Source organism: Triturus cristatus, chromosome 1_1 (genome assembly GCF_964204655.1).
Source record: "Triturus cristatus chromosome 1_1, aTriCri1.1, whole genome shotgun sequence".
In the NCBI taxonomy this organism is placed as follows: Eukaryota; Metazoa; Chordata; class Amphibia; order Caudata; family Salamandridae; genus Triturus; species Triturus cristatus.
The window spans coordinates 709,996,494-710,018,737 of record NC_140579.1 but is presented as its reverse complement, the minus strand read 5'-3'; positions in this window follow the sequence as shown (position 1 = coordinate 710,018,737).

Below are 22,244 nucleotides of genomic sequence, written 5' to 3'. Positions count from 1 at the left end.
ATGCTGACGGTCTCTCCAGGTTTTTCCGCCTTAGCGATGAGAATTCCCTAGAGGTTGGGTAGCTCTCCCCTCTTTCGGCTGGGGGGGGGGACGCGTGTTGGACCTGTCAGCCCTAGGGTGGTCTCCCCATCTATTTTTGATCGCGCCTCATTTTTTCCACCCTCATTTTGATGTTGGACTTAGGTCTCCGGGTGCCTTTTCATTGCCAACCAATGTTAAGGTGCAGGTGCTCCCTTCTCCCAAGATGGCTGCCACAGGCCCCTGCTACTGCAGAGTGGTCTTCATTAGTAGCACCCTAGCTGCCAGGAGCTGGCTGGGACCCCACAACAATGTTGAGACACAAGCCCGCCTTTTTTGTCCCATAGGTAGAATGGGGAAGCTCCTGGAATGTGCTGGAACCTTCTAGAAGGGAGGTGTGGTTTTTACTTTTGCCGCCTTGGATAGAGGTCACCTGACCTAGGGCTACTTAAGTGAGGGAGGGAACATTTTCTAGTCAGTTGGCCAGTGGGGTAAAGCAGAGCTGGAGAATCCACGCAGGAGTTTTAGGCGGTAGGGCCTAGCCAGGGACTTATGCCTCTGAGAGTGACAGGATTTAGGTGCTGCCTCTTAAGTGAGTGAGGGATCCTGTAAAGCCCACTGATCTTGCCCAGCAGTAGGAGGACCCAGGGAACCTCTGCCCAGCCTGACTAGGAGGGACCTAGTCGCCAACTCAATCCCTACCCCCCAGGAACAGAACCCCCCAAGGGCGCCAGAGACATCTGCGCCATCAAGCCTTCATGTAGCAACTAATTGCCGAAACTGCATGCTGAACCCTCATGACACGACCGCATGCTGAAACTGAATGCTGAGACTTCGTGTCAAAACCTGAACACGGAAACCATATGCCAAGCTGATTGTGGAATTGCTGGGGATCGACCAGGTATTAGCGCTGTGACCCCTGCGCTCCCTGACCTGGGATCCCCTGCAGCAAGCTCCGTCGAGCGCTGAACTCTCCGCTTAATTTGACCCCCCCCCCCACGGCGCGGGGGCTAGAGCGCGCTCACCGCCGCGGCCCGGAAGCCTGAAGTGTGCCCCCTCATCGTGTCGGGGCCAGCGGAGAAGCCCGGGGCCCCGTCGCTGCCGTCGCAGCTGCGGGAGAAGGTGCGTGAGGCTGTGGCCTGCCCCCGTCGCTGAAGAATCGACTGCGGAGACCGGAGCTGGGGTTGGACGCCTGAAGACGTCGAGATCAAGGTAAGCCGGGAGGCTTGGGACGGACCCCGGTGCGCCCCCTACCGACCGGGAGCAGCACCGCACCCTGAGACCCTGGTTCCCCTCCGTGGGAGTTACCCTGTTCACCCCGGACTGTGACACCCCTCCGAGGGATTGCCCCGTCCTACGAGACTGTCGAGTACTGTTGTGCTCCGTGAACTGCCCTGAAGTGCCGGATGCTTACACCTTACGAGCAGCGCTGTGGTTGTAGGCTCTGCTCAGAAGTGCTTCATTCTGGTATATTACGAGCGGCGCTGCGGTTGTAGGCTCTGCTCAGAATTGCTTAATTCTGGTCTATTACGAGCGGCGCTGTGGTTGTAGGCTCTGCTCACAAGTGTTTCAGTCTGATAAATTACGAGTCGCGCTATGTTCGCAGGCTCAGCTCTGAAGTGTCCAATGCTCAGATGTTACGAGTTACGCTATGTTCGCAGGCTCAGCTCTAAAGTGTTCACTGCTCAGATGTTACGAGTAACGCTATGTTCGCAGGCTCAGCTCTAAAGTGTTCACTGCTTCGATGTTACGAGTAGCGCTATGTTTGCAGGCTCTGCTCCGAAGTGCTCAATGCTTAGTTATTACGAGTAGCGTTATGATCGTAGGCTTTACTCAGAAGTGTCCACTGCTTAGTTATTACGAGTAATGCTGTGATCGTAGGCTTTGTCCACAGGTGTACCAGGCCCGATTGACGCGTATAGCGCGGAAACCGCCCACTGAGGCGTGAAGGGTACCAGGGGTAGCGGTAAGCCCGCGAAGTCTGCCCCGAGTCCCTGCTTGTCCCCACGGGTGGCGCTACAATCCCCAGTCCTTACAACCAAGGTCAGGATATACCCAGGTGGCCTAGTGAATATGATGCTGGGGAATCCAATGCTATTCTATGTGAGCCATGCCATTGATATCGCATGAACTGCATTTATATCGCATGAACTGCATTTATATCTCATGAACTGCATCTATATATAAGGAACTGCCTTTACATCCACCTGCTGGGATAAACTTGAGTTATTTGCATACATTTTACAGTGTGGCGTCCCTTATTGTGTGCGTTCCTTGCTTCAGAGGATGTGTGTATTGTATGGTCGCTTTACACATAAGCCTTTGGGTGCCCAGCCGCTCGAGTCACGTTACCCCCTTAGGGCTTGGTGACCCCAGGTCTTACACTACTCCTTTCAGGCTGGCTTGTTTTTTGATCGCAGCCATCTTCTTTGTAAGACTCCTGACATCGTACCACCTTTTTTTTAGTTCTTCAATTTCACGGGGGGTCACTCCTACCGCATTCATCTGTGCATGGATTCCAAGCCATATTTTCCGCTTCTCTGATTCTGGCACTTGCAAGGACTGTTTTCCAAACAGCTTTGTGTGATGTTTAACCACCTCCTCAATCAGGATCTGCAGCTCCCTTTCGCTAAATTGTAGCTTTCTTTTCCTTTCTGCACCTTCATTTTCTGTCTCCTTGTTGGCCTAATGGCCAACAAGGAGACAGAAAATGAAGGTGCAGAAAGGCCTGTGCAGGCCTTCTTCTGCGACCGAAATGCCTCTTCTCCTCACCACTATGTCAGTCAGGGCCTACTCTGCCCCCTGCAGTCACAACACGGCCCTCCAGATCAGGCCTAGTTTCACCATCAGGGCCAGCTCTCTTTCAGCGTACCTGCCACACTGTCTGCGCTGTCAGGATGCTGCAAGGCGACCTTCAGTCCCGTTCCAGGGGCCCACACAGGATCACGTTGGGGTCACAGGTGGGATGTGCAATCTCAGTCCAAGACAACCCTGACTCCCCAAGGAAATCATGGAAACAGATCTAGAACTCTTTTGTTTGGTAACTCATGTCTACCTAAAGAGATTCACAAGAAATACACAACATGGTATTTCAATATTTATTGAAGCAATGTGATTCTTGTGTAAAATGTATGCTGCGATTATTACTAGAAGTAAATAAGCAAAGGAATCAGCATCATGAGAATGGCAAAGAAAATTAACAATTCGACCATTGTGCTGTTACATGAATTATATGCTTGCGTAGGAGTACTGTTATATTTTGTACTCATACCTAGCGCTACCTATACTAGTGAATCTGCCAGAATCCCTGTAGGGTGATCTAATTCCCCCGTTACCTGTGGGTAAGTGTCATCAGGGAGCCCGTCTTGATGCAGAGTTGGGCATCATCCCTTGCAGGAGGCAAACAGGAATCAGCTGGCTGGAATTCTGGCATGGAGCGACCTCAACAATGTCAGCGAAATGCTCTCAGTCTAATAAAAAAGTGATGTTGCTTATATAATAAACTTCACTCATATAATCATGTTGAAGCCCCAGTCAGGCTGCTATTGTTGATTCTTTTGTGATAGCTCTGTCGCAAAGTGGACAGTAACAAACAAACGCATTTGGCTTAGTGAACTTGGTCCTTGTACCGAATGTTCAAGGCACTCCTCGATAATTCACCTATAAAGAAGTGTAAATGTAAGCAAAGCCATTTCAAAGAATAGTAGCCTGCTCGGGCATGCAAGCAAATGTGTGTCAAATGTCAGTGGTTAAGAAAAGATTGCAACTTTACAATGGGTTGTACAAAAACACAAAGGCAACCCTATTGAACAAGAACCAGGACAATAAGTGATTACAAATAACTATCAGATTAATAAATGCAATCTGATAGTAATAAATGCAGTGTTTTTAAAGGAAAGTTCTTACTGTTGCTCCTGTGCTCTCCTCTGCACTCTCTGCCTCTCCAGAAGGTTCTGATTCAATGCACCTGCATGGGTGTGGCCACTTCCTGGTTGGGAGGTGGGGTGGATCCACAGGATTGGCTGATTCCTCAATTACTACTATTTTGAAATACCGATTCGGTATTTACCGATTCGGTAACACAGAATCGGTAATTCCGATCAGTATTAAGGATTCGGTATTGTTTTTTCCGAATTTTACCGATTCTGTAAAAATACAGATTCTTTACCTACATCGGAAATAACGAAATCTTAATACCGATTCGGTAATATTCGGTATTAAGAATTCGGTATTTCGCTTTTACCATCATATGGCCCATAGCCTTTTATTTATGTTTTAAAAACCAAAACATAAATAAAAGGCATTGTCATTTACAATAACAGTAGCTCAAAATCGCGCAAATGCGAGACCTATTGCATTGCAAATGCTTGTTACATACAGGAATCGGGAGGTAGTAGACTAGCCTTGACATCGGTAGTCTCCCGGCTGAATCGGGAGGGTTGGCATGTATGGCTGTGAATGCTGTTGGAGCTTGAGTCCTCCAAACGACTGGTGTCCCACATGTGTCGGGTCCTGAGCGAGGACCAGCCGCAGGCCGTCTACTGTGCTCACGATGAGTGGGAGGCGGAAATACCAGAGCCCCTCACTGATGCTGAGTGGAATAAGACCTGTATCTTGGTGAAGGAAGCGTCCTGTGATGCGTGATTCAAATTAGCTCATTTTCATGTCCTGCACCGCACGTACTTGGGCCCCGGCAAGACTTAGTAAATTCTACCCTACCCACATGGACGAGTACCCGAGATGCAGCAAGCTGCCAAGGTTTAAAATTGCTATGTGTGACATTTTCATAATTTCAGTGTAATTATGAGTGATATTTCAACGACTATGAGTGGCACTTTCTCGTGAGCAAAATCAAGTAATTAAGATGAGGGAAACATATAAAAAAAATTACACCCATTTGAGCAACGGGAAACTCCAAGAAGTTAACTGCAACAAAGTGCCAGAAATGGAACGGCACTAACTTAGTGCCGTTGTAATACGATCGAACTGGTAATGGCTGTATTATTTCAAACTAAGACACTCTCTGACTCTCTGTGAGCTGTATAAAAATCATTAATAGGACTGCGGCTGACCGCCTCGGGTCGGCACACCGCTTGCTATAAACTGAGAGTAAAACATTTTCTCGCATTTGCAAGAAGAATTTTGCATTATATTAAGGGCACTGAGGTGATGATTATGCTTCACAATCTTTACTGCCCATAAAACAGCAGCCAATAAAAAAACAGTAAACATATTAATACACACTACAAATCCCATGAGGCTTTGAACCACGCTTCTAATCAACCCACCAATAGTCTTTTAGCATTACATTCAAAATATAGAGGCACCATCTTTCCTGCCTCTTTCTTTGCAAAATACGCAGTCTAAGGATGAGGAAAACCATGTCCATAAAAGAATGAAAAAACAGGTCCAATGACACTCAACTGAAACTTACCACAAGTCAATAACATCAGCTCCCAAACGGAAGGAAATCCGAAAACTGCAACCAAGCATTGAACGCAGTCCACAAGAAACAGTCCTACACTGGCCTTTCTGGTTTGTTTGGACGCAACACTAATGGAAACAGCTGTGCACACGGGTTTCAGTTCTGTTTTGAGTCTGAACCTGACAATAGAAAGAACATGAATCTCATCACGAGAGTGGGTCAAAGAAATCAAACAATCAATTAGGGTTTTTTTAAAGAGCGCTACTCACCGGCGAGGGTCTCAAGGCGCGGGGGGTGCGCAGTTCGGGTCAGTTCGGGTCAGTCGAAAAGCCAGGTCTTGAGGTCCTTCCTGAATGTGTGCAGGGTCGGAGAGCATCTGATGTTCACCGGGAGCTCGTTCCAGGTCTTTGCCACGATGTAGGAGAAAGCTCTCCCGCCTGTTCTGGTCCTGCGGATGCGGGGGACCTCTGCAAGGGCGAGGTTGGCCGATCGGAGTTTCTCTTGGGTGAGTGGAAGGCGACTCTCTCGTATTTAGGTCCGATGTTGTGGAGGGATTTGTAGACGTGAGTGAGGAGTTTGAAGGTGACCCTCTTCTCAACGGGGAGCCAGTGGAGGTCTCGTAGGTGTTGGGTCATGTGCTTGTGACGCGGAGTTCGGAGGACGCAGCGACATTCTGGATGGTTTGGAGTCTTTGTAGAAGCGTTCTGTTGATGCCGGCATATGGGGCATTGCAGTAGTCGAGTCTGCTGGTTATGAGAGCGTGGGTGACGGTCTTCCTGCAGTCGGGGGGGATCCATTTGAAGGTCTTGCAAAGGATGCGCAGGCAGTTGAAACTGGTGGAGGCGACGGCGTTTATCTGGCACTTCATGGAGAGGGCAGAGTCGAGGATGATGCCGAGGTTTGGAGTGTGGTCTGTAGGGGTGGGAGGGTCTCCAAGGGCGGTGGGCCACCAGGTGTTGTTCCATGCGGAGATGCAAGGGCCGAGGATGAGGACCTCGGTCTTCTCCGAGTTGAGCTTCAGGCAGCTGGCAGTCATCCAGTGTGCCACGTTCTTCATTCCTTTCTGGAAGTTGAGTCTGGTGTCTTTGGGGTTCTTTGTGAGTGACAGGATAAGCTGGGTGTCGTCGGCGTAGGATACGATGCTGAGCCCATGCTGTCTGACGATGGCTGCGAGGGGGGCCATGTAGATGTTGAAGAGCGTGGGGCTGAGTGATGATCCTTGAGGTACTCCACAGATGATATCGGTGGGCTCGGAGAGGAAGGGAGGGAGTCTGATCCTCTGGGTGCGGCCGGAGAGGAAGGATTGGATCCATTTAAGGGCGGTGCCACGTATTCCCGCGTCGTGGAGTCTGGCTGTGAGTATGTGCTGTGAGACAGTGTCGAAGGCCGCAGAAAGTTCCAGAAGGAACAGGGCTGTGGTGTGTCCCTGGTCGAGTAGCACGCGGATGTCGTCGGTTGCAGCGAGGAGGGCGGTCTCCGTGCTGTGGTTGCTGTGGAATCCTGACTGGGAGGCGTCCAGGATGGAGTTCTCTTCTATGAATGTGGTCAGCTGAGTGTTTACGAGTCTCTCGGTGACTTTGGCAGGGAAGGGGAGTAGAGAGATAGGTCGGTAGTTCTTCAAGTCTGTCGGGTCAGCCGTGGGCTTCTTGAGGAGGGGTTTAACCTTAGCTTGCTTCCAGACGTCTGGGACGACGCCGGCCATGAAGGAGGTGTTTATGGTTCGGTGGACTTCGAGAGCGATGGCGGCGGCTGCCCTGTGGAAGATGTGAGGCGGGCAGGGGTCTGTTGGGGCTCCTGAGTGGGTCTTCTTCATGGTAGTGACGATGAGTTTGATGGAGGCGGGGTCCCATTTCACTATGGTGGGTAAATCGGTGGGTGTTCGCTGAAGTTGTCGTAGAGGGTCTTGATCTTCAGATGAAAGAAGGCGCTAAGCTTGTCGCAGAGCTCTTGGGAGGGAGTGATGTCCGTGGCCTCGCAGGGGGGTCTCGTGAACTGCTGTATGACGTTGAACAGCTCTTTGGCGTTTGAGGCGTTAGTCTGGACTTTGTCTCTTATGAAGGTCCGTTTGGTGTCTCTTAAGTGTTGGTGGTAACTTTTCAAGGCGTCCCTGTGGTTGTTCCGTGCTTACGTGGTCTTCATGTGGTGCCAGATCTCGAGGCGTCTGCAGGAGCGTCTGGCTTCTTGTAGTTCTGTGGTGAACCATGCGGCCTTCAGCGGGCGTCGTTTCGCGACTGTGACAACAATTATATCATAACTCTTATCTGTGTCATAGATCGCCATCAGGGCCGGACTGGCCCTGGCGGGCACCGGGCAATCCCCCGGTGCGTCGCACGGGTAGGGGACGGTTTTGGGCCCCTGGGGGCTGTTTTTCTTACAGGGCCGTTTTTGCAACATAGCTGCAAAATCGGCCCTGTAACAAAATCGGCTGAAAACCGGCCCTGGCAAAGAGCTCGGCGGCACCTCCAAGCCCCGGGGGGCCGGCCCTGCACTTTGCCAGGGCCGGTTTTGGTTCCCAGTCCGGCCCTGATCGCCATTAATTGTTGCCTGTGTATGCACCAGTTCCCCCTGATGTCTCCGCACCTCCGTGATTACAGGTGGGGGCCTCTCACGTATGTTGAAATGATACTCCCGGGGCAACTCATATAGACACACCCTTGACATACGTCGAATAGGTGGAAGAGTATAATTGGCCCCAACATTTTTTCTTAAGCCTAGTGGCTTCCTTGTCTATCATGCGAGTCTCCAGCAGCATTGCTATGCCCACCCCATACAGTATTAGGTTAGGTTGTACTCTGTATGGTGTAGTCCCCTGACATTCCAGGAGATGAGTTTCAACCCCCTGTCATGTTGCCATGTGATCGAGCGTCTCTGCCTCCACAGTCCCCTTCCACCAGGGGCAGGAGTCACTGGAGCCCCCCTCAACCTGACACCACTCATGCTCTCCTGCGCTTTCATCAAGACCTGTTGCAATGCCATGGTCCCACTGCTGAACAAAACATAACACAAACCCAACCAAAGCCTGTCCCCTCCCCCCGGGTAAACACATAGATACAACAAAAACCAATATCTCCCCATACCCATACTAGTCAAACACTGCACACCCACTCTCACCAGCTTTATCACATTAGGCAACTCCCAACCATAAAAAATTAACAACAAAGGTCGCTCAGGGACAAGAAAAAAAGAAAGGTACAAGAGCTGGGGAGACATGGCCCCATCCCCACCCTGTCAGCACTCCCCCTGGGGTTGCACCTAGGTGAGGAAAAGCTGAACACCTCAGCAGTCCCTGTATTGTTCCCACAATAGAGTCAGAGCAGGATGGGGGGCTGTCTCCCCCCCATTCCAGAAAACAATCCCTCCTCCTCCCCCTGCTACCCTATATGGTCCTCAGGCCCAGACTCCTCAAATGTCTGGGGTTTGGGATGATGCCAGAAAGGTAGCGGTTTTAAAGGCCATCAAAGCAATCTGGTCACTGTCTTCAGCTATGCAGATGGTGTTATCAGACTGCACCTCTATGTGCTGCACTTCACCGTTGTGGGTTATTCTTCGACACCGCCTCTCAGCCCAGCCACTGGGTCTATCCCTGGGCCTCACCCCCTCGTGAGTTCCCTTCCAGGACCCAGACAGATCCGGAGCCCTACTTCTTATCCAGCCAGTCCCAGGTGTCCTCTGGGGATCCAAAGAAGTGGGAGCGACCCCTGTAGGTAAGTACCTCTTTTTGACACGGACACACCAGGGCAGGTAAAAGGAAACTGCTGGTGGTATTTTGGACCTTGGTCCCCTAGCACCTTAAGTCCCAAAGGGTACCCTTGAACCGACTGCAAGTACCTTTTGCTACCCTTGTGTTTACTCCCATAGGTTAACATTGTGGAGTTTGAGGTGCATACCGCAAAAATGTTATTTGAACTATGTGACTGTTTTCATCTAAAAACGATATCTCCGATCTACTAAAGATATTCTAAAGATCTTGGTGTCTAAATTCCTATAAAATCGACTTTATTTTTCTAAATTGGTCTCAGATTTCTTTTTGAGCGTATAAACCATTTATGGACTGTTAGTGTACAACAAATGCTTAACACTCCCCACTGATAAGCTTAAGCTGCTCGACCACACCACCACAAAAAGAGCACATTAAAGTAAGCCCTGTAAACCAAAGAAGGGTTGTTTGGAGTTTTTGTATGGTATGCCCTATAATTGGCAACCTACATATAAACTTGCATCCTACAACCCCCCTAATCGACCCTTCAACTTGGCAGGGTACTGGAGCATATAGCATAACTTGAGTGTCAGCAGTTTCTGTTTGACAGCCAGAAAGAATTTTCTTTGGGCCTGAACCCTGCACGTATAGTCTGGGAAGATATACGTTGTGCTCCCTTCAAATCTGGGGTTCCTGTTCTTTCTGGCCCATTGTAGGATGCTGTCCAGATCTCTATAGTTGAGGACCTTAGCAATAATGGCCCTTGGAGGGACATCAGGAGGGGTACGCCACACCAACATCCAATGGGCTCTTTCGATCACAAAGAAGTCCAATAGGATCCCAGTCCCCACCAGCCTTGTATGACAGCGTTCAAGAAACAGTCCAGTGGCATCCCCCTCCGCTGCTCCTGGAACCTTCCAAACCACAGGTTACTGCATCTGGATCACTCCTGCACATGCTCCTCACACTCATCAAAGCAGGCTGCTCGCTCCAAGAATGTGCGCACCATATCCATCAAGTCCTTTACCTCCTGTGTTCACGCCTGCACCCTTCCTTCAGTCTCCTTGGAGAAACACCTCGAACATCTGTACGCAGCACATGTACATCTATCGTGATTGTGTCCATTTTGTGTTCCAGGACCTGCTTCAAGCCCTCAAGTGCTGCCAGTATTTGCAAACCGGAAAGCTCCGCAACCAGTGGAGGGGACACACTCCCTCCATCTGACTACCCTGTTCTAGCCCTCTGCGCCCATGTAAAATGTTCCATTCGCAGCTGTTGAGACTCCCAGTCAGTCTTCCTTCACACAATACTGACCCCACAGGTCGCCGGTCCTCTCGAAAGTAAATCTCATGCCAAGGCTCATCTGGGCAACAGGGGTGAATGTTACACAGAACACCAAAATTTGTATGCTCAGGGGGGAACAATCTTTAGTGTCCATCTGTGCCTCTCCACATCGTGTCCTTGAGGGGCGCTGCGTGGCCTCCCCAGATCCAGGCCGCTTCCTGGAGCAACTCTAGGAAGTCCTTTCCCACCCACCCAGGTCATTCTCTCATCAAGGCCCTCCACAGGGAGGTGCAGTCTGTCTGTTGGTCACCTCAGTTGGTGCATCACCTGGGTCCCTCTCTAATCGAGCTTCAGCACTGGACGCAGGCCGGCTGTTGCACACTATGGTGGGTGTCTCACCAGATTCGGGCATCCAGCCTAAGTAACTCTTCTGGAGTCCAGAAACAAGAGAGAGAGAGGGGGAGGAGGGAGTGGGGCCCCAGCCAGCCCTCCTCGATCAGGCACCTGTTCGCAGCCTCTGGCTCCGAGGTCTCAGCTGTCCCCATCTCCTGGCCACAGCTAGTCGTTCCGACCCTGGCCTTGCAATACTCCTTGCGACAATCCAAAGGTCCGCTCAGAGGGCGCCCAACCAGCCAGGCCGCATCCCTCCTTAGCACCTGTGCTCCTCTGTGCAGGCCTTCTTCTGCGACCGAAAGGCCTCTTCTCCTCACCACTATGTCAGTCAGGGCCTACTCTGCCCCCTGCAGTCACAACACGGCCCTCCAGATCAGGCCTAGTTTCACCATCAGGGCCAGCTCTCTTTCAGCGTACCTGCCACACTGTCTGCGCTGTCAGGATGCTGCAAGGCGACCTTCAGTCCCGTTCCAGGGGCCCACACAGGATCACGTTGGGGTCACAGGTGGGATGTGCAATCTCAGTCCAAGACAACCCTGACTCCCCAAGGAAATCATGGAAACAGATCTAGAACTCTTTTGTTTGGTAACTCATGTCTACCTAAAGAGATTCACAAGAAATACACAACATGGTATTTCAATATTTATTGAAGCAATGTGATTCTTGTGTAAAATGTATGCTGCGATTATTACTAGAAGTAAATAAGCAAAGGAATCAGCATCATGAGAATGGCAAAGAAAATTAACCATTCGACCATTGTGCTGTTACATGAATTATATGCTTGCGTAGGAGTACTGTTATATTTTGTACTCATACCTAGCGCTACCTATACTAGTGAATCTGCCAGAATCCCTGTAGGGTGATCTAATTCCCCCGTTACCTGTGGGTAAGTGTCATCAGGGAGCCCGTCTTGATGCAGAGCTGGGCATCATCCCTTGCAGGAGGCAAACAGGAATCAGCTGGCTGGAATTCTGGCATGGAGCGACCTCAACAATGTCAGCGAAATGCTCTCAGTCTAATAAAAAAGTGATGTTGCTTATATAATAAACTTCACTCATATAATCATGTTGAAGCCCCAGTCAGGCTGCTATTGTTGATTCTTTTGTGATAGCTCTGTCGCAAAGTGGACAGTAACAAACAAACGCATTTGGCTTAGTGAACTTGGTCCTTGTACCGAATGTTCAAGGCACTCCTCGATAATTCACCTATAAAGAAGTGTAAATGTAAGCAAAGCCATTTCAAAGAATAGTAGCCTGCTCGGGCATGCAAGCAAATGTGTGTCAAATGTCAGTGGTTAAGAAAAGATTGCAACTTTACAATGGGTTGTACAAAAACACAAAGGCAACCCTATTGAACAAGAACCAGGACAATAAGTGATTACAAATAACTATCAGATTAATAAATGTATATTTGATGCGTAAATAAGCACAATGGCATAATAGAACTGTTTGCGGACAGGGAAAACACTGAGTAGTCCAACACTGACAGTGGCAAAAGGAAAAATGAACTGTATTTGGCAATATCAATTTTTTGTCCTACGTGACGAACAAACCAAACAAATAAAAATGAAAAGAACAATACAATTATGCACAAAATAGGGAACAAAATACATTTTCCAAATTATGACAAAGAACACATTTACTGCACCACCAATACAAACGAAAGCAGTCTATCCATGAAGTACCTAAATTTCAAATTTCAAACTCCAAACAGATGGAAAATTCACCATCACGGGGCACTCTTGCAAACAGACCACCAGGACCATGCCCCAGCTTCATGAAACTCCATTCCTGGCTTCATTGCCCCACTCGCCATATACACAAGATACTACATCTTCCTCAGAGATCTAAAATTTCACGTTGACAACCTCAACAACGCTACCACCAACCTCCTAGAGAACATGAACAATATCAGTACAGGAAGCTGGCTTTTAATGTAGTAGTGCCAATGTGGTGGTTCACGATGCAAAAAGTCCAGACAACCTTTATTGGTTTACAGGGCTTACTTTAAGAATCCCAAGTGCTCTATTTCTGGTAGTGTGGTTGAGCAGCTTTGGCTTATCATATAGGAGTGTTAAGCATTTGTTGTACATACATAGTTAATAAATGAGACACACACTCAACAGGAAATCCGAGATCAATTTAGAAAAATAACACAGATTGTTATATCAAGATCATCGGAATCAGGCTAGTACTTTCGAAGTTATGAATTTTACAAGAACACTATAAAATACACGAATAACAACTTTTGAGGTATGAGCCTCGAACGCGGTAATGTTATCCTTTGGGAGGAAAGACATACATGGCAAACATATACTTGCAGCCGAAGTTCAGGAGTGCCGTTTGGAACTGAAGGTGCTAGGGGGACAAGGTCAAAAGAACCAACAAATGTTAGTTTACCTGCACTGGTGTGCCCAGGTGCAGAGGTGCCTCAAGCGCTACACTGTTGAAAGCAATGGCCACCTGAAAACAAATTCTGCAAGAGGGGACTTGGAGACAAGTCCGGCAGAACTCCACGGGGGGGCTCAGCTCGTGAGGTACTTTAGAGCAAGAGGGCGCAGTCGGTTGTCGTAAACCTGGGCTGTGGGGTTCTGGTGGTTTGGCCGGCTGGCCGCTTGCGATGGAGGCTCTCATAGTTCTCGGTCTGACCTGTAGCAGGGAGGAAAGCAAGACAGGAGGACCACTCTCGTGAGAGCCTCATTGGTACCGAAGAACCTCGTCATGCATATCAGCTTTGGCGGTGATGGTGTCCGGGCTGGACACTAGCAAGTCTTGGTTGCTGCAACTGCTCTGGTACTCAGGGTATTGGTACAGGGGAGCTCCTGTAGGGTCTAGCGTCTCAAAACTCAGTGGATAGATGGGGCTGACCCCCTGGAACCATAAAAACCTCCTTGGTGGGCCTGATGACCACCAAAGCGATGTACCAGACAAGTGCGGTTGGTGCCTACAGATGCAGGGGGAAGGCTCCTACACCCTAAGGAAGATGCTAAGTGGTTGTTGAAGCACTGGACAGTCTTAAAAGGGTTGGGGAGGATTGAGCAGCTTTTGGGCAAGTCGGTCTTTCTGCTGGCCAAGGTGCAAGCAACCTCGCAGGGTTTGGTGCCAATTTCAGTTCAGGTCCTCTGTTCTCACGATGTTGGCTCTTCTTTGTCCTTCTTCTGTTCCCAGGTAGACAAATCTGTTAGCAATCAGATAAGGAGAAAGAGAGGGAATATAACCAGGTAGCCCTCCACTCAGGCCCTCCAAGTTAAAATGGTTTAAAACATGCTGTTTCTTTTAAGTGAGTGTGGACACTCCTAAAAAAAGAATGTGTGGGATAGTTGTTCACAACTCATTTTTAATCAGGAGATGTATTCACCTCTTATCACAATACGGGGCTAAGATGTTTGATAGATGACACCATCATTTACACGTTATTATTTTTTCACCACTTCACATGAGCCTAAGAGTTAGGTCACACACCTTCAAGAAAGTTGGCAAACTGGTGAGTACCAACCAGTAGCTCCATGGATGGTGCTTACGTGAGCCACTTTCTGACTTCTCCCACATTTTTGATTTGGTGCGCGTGAGAATAGCTGTGGATGGTTGATAATTTTTAAAAGAGGAACACTTAAAGGGGGGCATGACTAGATAATTTAGCAGAGCCATACCTAGGAGTAGATTATAATACCCGTTTAACAATATTTCTAAAGACTACAATGTGTTCTTTATAACCAGCTTAGACAAATCTGTCACACTGCTGTTGACGGGACCACTAAATACTCAATTTAGGAGTGTTTAGGGGAGTATATGATAGTAGTCAATGGGCTACTTACTACTGGGGTGACTACACTCTCATATGACAACTTTCTGTGGGAGTGGGCAATACCCTGAGCCAGAATTCTCTATTTTCACCAAAGCCAAGATGGTGAAACTCTTCTCTGGCTGTCCACTTCAGGTAGCTCACATTAGGGGTGTGACTAGCCTGTAAGTGAAACATGCCTTCTGAATATCTCATTTCCTGCCTGCTCTGGGGCCAAATGGGCCTCATGGCAGGGAGTGTCATTCCCCAGGTCTAGGGGAAAGCTGGGGTCGCATATCAAGGGTGGCAGAGGCTTTGAAGCCTTTGCCCTTGATATGTTAAATTTACTAGCCATCTTTCTGGAGGAGGAGTGATCACCTTCCACCAGACAGGCATTGTTCCTGGCCTCTGAGAGCACGGGCTCTCACCTGCAGGGGGAAGCAAGTTGTCTGTGGTGGCAGGCTGGATGATACCAGTCAGCCAGCACACTAAGTAACTAGTAGAGATAGAGGGGCCCCCTATAAGGTGCTCTCTGAGTGCATGTCTTCATAAATCCGATACTGGCATCAGTACGGATTTATTAAGACCAGATGTTTAATACCAAACATCAGTATTTTCAGTGAAGCTTTTATGTAGCTGGGTAACACGTGATGACCAGTTCCTAGTACATATCTTTAAAATGTATTCCTGATCACTTGCAATATCTAGAAATGGAACTAGACATCACATGGGCATATCTGATCATGCAGATGTGCCCTCACATGTGATATAATGCACCCTGGCTTAGGCCTCCAAGGCCTGCTCTAGGGGTGACTTACTTATGGCACCTGCAGTGTACTCTGGCATTGCACACAGGGAGTAGGCAATTTTGTTTTCGGAATGGCTTGCACCATGCATTCTGCAATGGCAGTCTGCATGCAGTTTGTGGGTGGGTCTCTTATGGTGGCATAATACAGGCTGCAGCCTTTAGGGACCTTCTTTAGTGCCCATGCCCTGGGTACCAGAGGTGCCATTTACCAGGGACTTACAGGGGTGCTAACGTTCTTGCCAATTGAGTTACAATTAAGCATTTGTCTTGTTGTTAGGGAAAGAGCACTGGCACTGGGGCCTGGTTAGCAGGGACCCAATGCACTGCCAGTGAGCAAAAGGTGGGGGTGACCATGTCAAAAAGTGGCCCTTTCTTACAATCAGACCAACCCAACTTGTCACCAGCCCCACACATATTGCGGGTCACACGCTAGACCCTATCTTCACACCCAGGAACAGAGTCATGTACAGCCATGTCACCAAACTCCCCTGGATGGCCTACACCATCATCCACTTCTATATCACCACCCCCCCACCGCCTCTCTTGGGCCGCCCAGCACCCCCCACTGCTGCAGGGGAAAAGTGTCAGAAAGCCAAGGGGAAGATGCCCTCAACACATCCCACCTGGACACCACACTCAGCCTGGACCAGACTGTCAGAAATGTTGCCTCCTGGATTACCAACCCTACCAAGAACTGTGCGACACACTGGCTGACTTTTTTACACGACAAGAGCTCCACCATCTACAAAAACTTCAAACTCCAGCCCAAACCTTCGCGCACATACTGAAAGCAACCCGGACCACCGACTCACCACTTGGGACCAGCTCACCCCCAGGACACAACTTCCATCATAAAATCTGTCCACTCAGGAGCACCCACGGATCCTTGTCTGGACCACATTTTCAACCTCAGAAACACAAGGTTCTGCAGTGAGCTCACCACTCTCTTCAACTCCTCTCTCACCACAGCCACCTTCCCTGCAGACTGGAAACATGCAGGAATCAAGCCTCTATTCAAGAAACCTTCTGTTGACCCCCAGTGAACTCAAAAACTACTGCCCCATTTCTCTGTTCCCCTTCCCCGCCAAGGTCCTGGAAAAAGCCATCAACCTCCAACTCACAGAATACCTGGAGAATAACCAGATCCTTCACACCTCCCAATCTGGATTCTGCACCAACCACAGAATAGAAACCGCCCTGATCACTTACACAGATTACATCAGAACCTTCCTAGACTGGGGAGAAATGGTGGCGCTGATCATCCTTGACCTTTCAGCAGCTTTAGACACTGTGATCAAGAGGCTGCATCACGTCGAAATTCAAGGAGACACCCTGAAGTGGATCGCCTCCTTCCTCACCAGGAGAAGGCAGAGTCCACCTACAGCCGTTCACCTCCAAATCCAAGGACATCTTCTGCGGCGCCCTTCAAGGATCTTTCCTCAGCCCCACATATCCACATGACCCCCTGACCAAAATCGTCAGAACTCACAAACTAAACATCATCTCCTATGCAGATGACACCCAGCTCATCCTCAAGATCTCAGAAGACCCCACAACTACAAGAACCAACTCCACAGGTGCATGATGAGTGCCGCCGACTGGATAAGGGACAACTGCCTGAAGCTCAACACGGACAAAACAGTAGTGATGATCTCCAGCAACAACACCACCCCTTGGAATGACTCCTGGTGGCCCTCAGAACTTGGACCCTCACCCAAACCCACCGACCATGCCAGAAACCTGGGTTTTATCCTGGACAGCAAGCTATCCATGAAAACCCAGATCAATGCAGTCTCCTCCGCCTGCTTTATCACTCTCTGCATGCTACTTAGAATCTTCAAATGGCTCCCCATCAACACCAGATGGACTGTCACTCAAGCCCTAGTCACCAGCCGACGGGACTATGGCAGCGCACTCTATGTGGGAATTAACCCACACCTTCTGCAGAGACTCCAGACCATGCAGAACTCTGCTGTCAGACTCATCCTCGACCTTCCCTGGTGAACCCACATCACCCATCAACTCAAGAAACTCCATTGGCTCCCCATACAGAAAGATGTCAATTAAAGCTGCATATCCACACCTACAAGGCCCTGCACAAACAATGACCAGCCTATATCAACCACGCCTGAACTTCCACAACTATCAAGGCTCCTGTGATCTGCATCCCTCTCTCTTGCTCACACCCCCATATCCGCCGAATCTGCAGTGGAGGACAATCCTTCTCCTACCTCACGGCGAAAACCTGGAACAACCATCCCTTGCAACTTCGGACCTCTGCTCTCTCCTAGAATTACGGAAGGCACTAAAGACCTGGCTGTTCAACAGATTCCATCGTGAACCAGCACGACCCGCAGCGCCTGGATACCCTCCTGGGTAATTAGCCGCACTCTACAAATCCACAGATTGATTGCAATAAAAATTGTTAAGTTAAGATGTATTACCATTGCATATAATTTTAATAGAACAATAAGGGTTTTTTTTCTCAATTTTGCGTACTATTGAAACCCTTTTTAGTTTTAATGCACGTATTAAGAAAATAGGATTCCTGCTGGCACAATGAAAAGTTACCAGTGACTTTGAATTGCTGTAGCCTGAAGACATAGTTGAAACAAGCACTGACAAGGTCATTAGGTTTCACCTCTGCAAAATCTGTTGTTTTTGTCAAAGCTTTATAGACAGCTAGCAGCTGTGCAGCATGTCTTAGTTAAAAAAGCAATATGATGCGGTCAATGCATAGACATGTTGCACAGTGGTGTGAGCTGCTGTACAACATGATTGAAAGTTTTTTTTTTAAAAGATATGACGCGGACAGCGTTGACGGCTTCATACTGCATTAAAAAAATAACTTTAAGACATGCTGCATAGTGCGCTGCTATGTAACATATCTAAATTTATAACACACAAGGAGGGCCAGGAGGAGGTTTAAGGACCAGCGTGGGCACACTCCCCACTCTTCAATATAACACACACACAAGCTCACGAGTCCAGATTTGTGAAGGCACTAGAGTGTGACACACAAATAAAATGACACCAGAGGAGAAATCAACCAAACAGGGGAAGATATCCCTTTTAAGGCCAACTCCCCTCACACACCAAAGGTGTCATACTTCATCATAGGGGTGCCTCCTCGCGTTAGGAACATGGTCCTTAAGCGGGCTACAACCCCCTCTCTACGAGGGAGAAGCTCAGGGATGTTTTTCAAATTGAGCACATGGTTTGTCCTAAAAACCCTATGTGAGCGTGGTGTGTGGATGAGTGTAAAGTGTGAATGTGTGATAAAACTGCCTATAGAGCTAGCCGGCGAAAACGTTATTTTAAGTATCAGAGGAGAGTCAAATGGAGGGCAAAATGTTAGCGGGTCAAACAAAAACTAAACAGGAAAAAGCTTTAATAACAGAGATCGTTGACCCCAAGACTCAAAATATTATTAAAGATCAAGAAGGTATAGTTCAAGTATTCATGGATCACTACTCTCAGCTTTACTCCACTAAATACGAGGTAGGGGTTGATCTTATTCATAAATATCTTGATGAAGTTAATCTTCCTGTTTTACCTCCCTCGTTAGTTGATCAACTTGAGAGTGATATTCGGGATACAGAAATTTTAGATACAGTTAAATCTATAGCTGGGGCGAAAGCCTGTGGTGCAGACGGGCTCCCAATTGAATTTTACAAAATCTTTTCTAAAGTACTGACTCCTTTTCTGGTCAAATTATTTAATGTTGTTAAATCGGGAGGCATTGTCCCCCCGAGGTTTAAGGAGTCTATCATCGTCAGTTTTGTTAAAAAAGGGAAAGATCATAAAGATGTAAACTCGTACAGGCCAATCAGCCTTCTTAATGTGGATTTCAAGATTTTGATGAAAATATGAGCCCAACGTTTTACCCCGATTGCCCAGGCTTTAATCCACCCTGACCAGTCTGGCTTTGTATCTGGGAGGTCGATGTCGTCAAATACCGGGTTTTTAATCCAGGCCCTTGATTATGTTTCTACCAACAAAATTCAAATTTTGGTTTCAATGGTCGATGCCGAAACGGCATTCGACCTGGTAAACTGGGATGCTTTATTCCTCGGTATGCAAAAATTTGGTTTCACGGCCCAGATCACTACTATGTTGAAAAATATTTATCAAGGTGCCCAAGCCAGGGTGCTAGTTAATGCTAATGCGATAGGGACAATTAATATTAATCGAGGAACCAGACAAGGGTGTCCGATGTCCCCCATTTTGTTTAGTTTTTTTATTGAGCCCCTAGCAATAAGAATTCGTGAAAATCCTGAAATCAAAGCACCAATAGAAGGAATGGCGAAATTAAAATTATTCGCCGATGATATAATTTTATATCTACGTCCTGATAAATCTAATTTTGATCAAGTTTTATTTGAATTTGGCCAATTTGAACAGATCGGTGGATATAAAATTAATCAAAACAAAACGGAGATTCTAGTAATGAACGCCGATTGTAATTTTTTGCCTTTAAATCTCAGATCTCAAGCACTAAAAACAGAACCGATTAGATACTTGGGTATCTATGTTTCTAATCAGTTTGATCAACTATTTAGCTTGAACTATTTATTCATGCGCAATAAAATAAAAATTCTGCTTGATAGATGGACTCTTCTTCCTTTAACCTTAATTGGCCGTGTAGCATTAATTAAAATGTCAATACTCCCCTTATTAATTTTTCTTTTTATAAATGTTCCGTTAAAGATCAACTCCAATTTCTTTCGAGAAATCGAGTCATTGATCAGGGATTTTGTTTGGAATAAGAAATCATCCAGGGTTAAGTTGTCAGTATTGCAGTTGGGAACCGCTCAAGGGGGTTTAGCATTGCCTAATATTCGTTTTTATTATATGGCAGCAATTATGGATCTCGCAGCACGTTTATTAGATCCTAATGGGCTGCTTGATATGTTTTTTTTATCATAGAATGATACAAGAAGCAGGTTCGCAAGTTCTGATTTTTTTAAAAACAGTCAAACTACCCAAAAAGACTAGGTATAAGACCATCCGGGAATTCTCCAATAGATTACAGTCTTGTTGTAAACTGGTAGGGTCCGGAGGTTTTTATTACTTAAAATTGGACGAGTGTAAGATCTTTGGGTTGCAAATTCATTCCAGTAAGCTCAAAAAATGGAGAGATTCTGGATTGGGTGATTTGGGCTCGTTTTTTCTAAACCGGAAACTTATTACCTGGCAAGAGGTCCAGGTCAGGTCTACTCATCAATTAAAGACGGGGTTTTTGGAATACTTGCAGATTGTAAATTTAATAAATAATACAGTCTTTTGGAATGCGGGTCACCATCATCTCTGGCTAATGCCCTTTAAAAAGCTAAATTAAAAGGAGTGGGGAACTGGTATACCTTACTGAGTAAGGGCGAAGAGTCGTCTTTGGTTGAAGGTATCTTGGCCAAAATAACTTATGAAACTAACTGCTCCTTCTCGAGGCAGAAATGGGAGCAGATCGCCCAGTTAGGAGGCAAGGCTCTTAGAGCTGCTAATTTCAAAAGGATGTCGTTTTTATCCCGTTGGCTGGCTTATTTTACTCCAAAAGCTTTAAATAAACGCTTTCCGGGAGTCGAAAATAAATGCTTCAGATGCCAGCTTCAAGAGGGGGGCGACTGGCTTCACATTTTTTTTACTTGCCCGAAACTCGAAATGTTTTGCCGTAAAATGTTCCTATCAATAAGTCAGGCCATTGACAAAACGCTTGATCCTGAAGCTGAGGTTGCTTTATTTGGTATCTCAACAAAAAGACGTGATTTGTCCGAAGAGTTTTATACGGCGATTTGTTCTTTAGTAGCCCGCTCCTTAATCCATCAAAATTGGAGATCAGAGAAGATTCCTTCTTATCTAAAATGGGTGAATAAAATGAAAAGGACAAAAAAGTTTGAAGAGGCCTACGCCAAAAGAGTTGGGGCAATGAACAAGTTTACTAGAAACTGGAAATTTTTTAATAGTGATTAATCAACGACCGGCACCTAGCACCTTGGCACAGGACACTTTATTTATGTAAGAAGTCCAGGATTAATAAATATGCACTTCTCTTTTGGGTTGGCAAAGGGTAACGATAAGAATTATAATATAGGGTTATCTATATATCCCTTGTTTAAGTATTTTGCACCATCTGTATCCTTCTGGAACTGTGATTTTAGAAACGACTGCATGTTGCACTTTTTGTATCGGTTTCCTGCTCTGTATCAACTATAACTGCTAAATGTCATTAATTAATTAAGGATTTTATAAGATCTTGTTTGATGTTTTCATAAGTTTTACTATCCCTAATCATTAATTATTGTATAATGTTTTTTATGCCCATGTCAGCTGCTCAATAAAAAATTGTAAAAAAATCCAAAACAAAAAAAAGAAAACTTTATTTTAGCTACCCTATGACAGGATTAAGAACAACAATAAGCTGAATGATGCAGCTGTCAAGAATCAAGACAGGTACATCAAGAGGATCAACATGTTTCGGCCATCAGTGACCTATGAAAGTGGCTTGGCCTTCGTCAGGATCCAAAGGATTATAACAGCTACTGCAATAATGTGAAACCAAAAAAGAAAAACAAATGATGTATACTGAACCAGAAATTAATGTGTTCAGTAGGATCCACCGTTACAACCTGTAGTGGAGATAAAAAAACAAATACAACTGGTGTCAATATTAGTGGAGTGTCACATACCAAGTACAATCAGCTTGCACACAGATAGCGTCAAGTCCAAAATGTATTGCAGCTAAATTCGAGGCAATAGCAGAGCGGCACTTACCAAATGTGGTCTCAAAAGTTACCGCATCTGTCCGGGGCTAATTAACCAGGGGTACAAACACTAGCCCCACC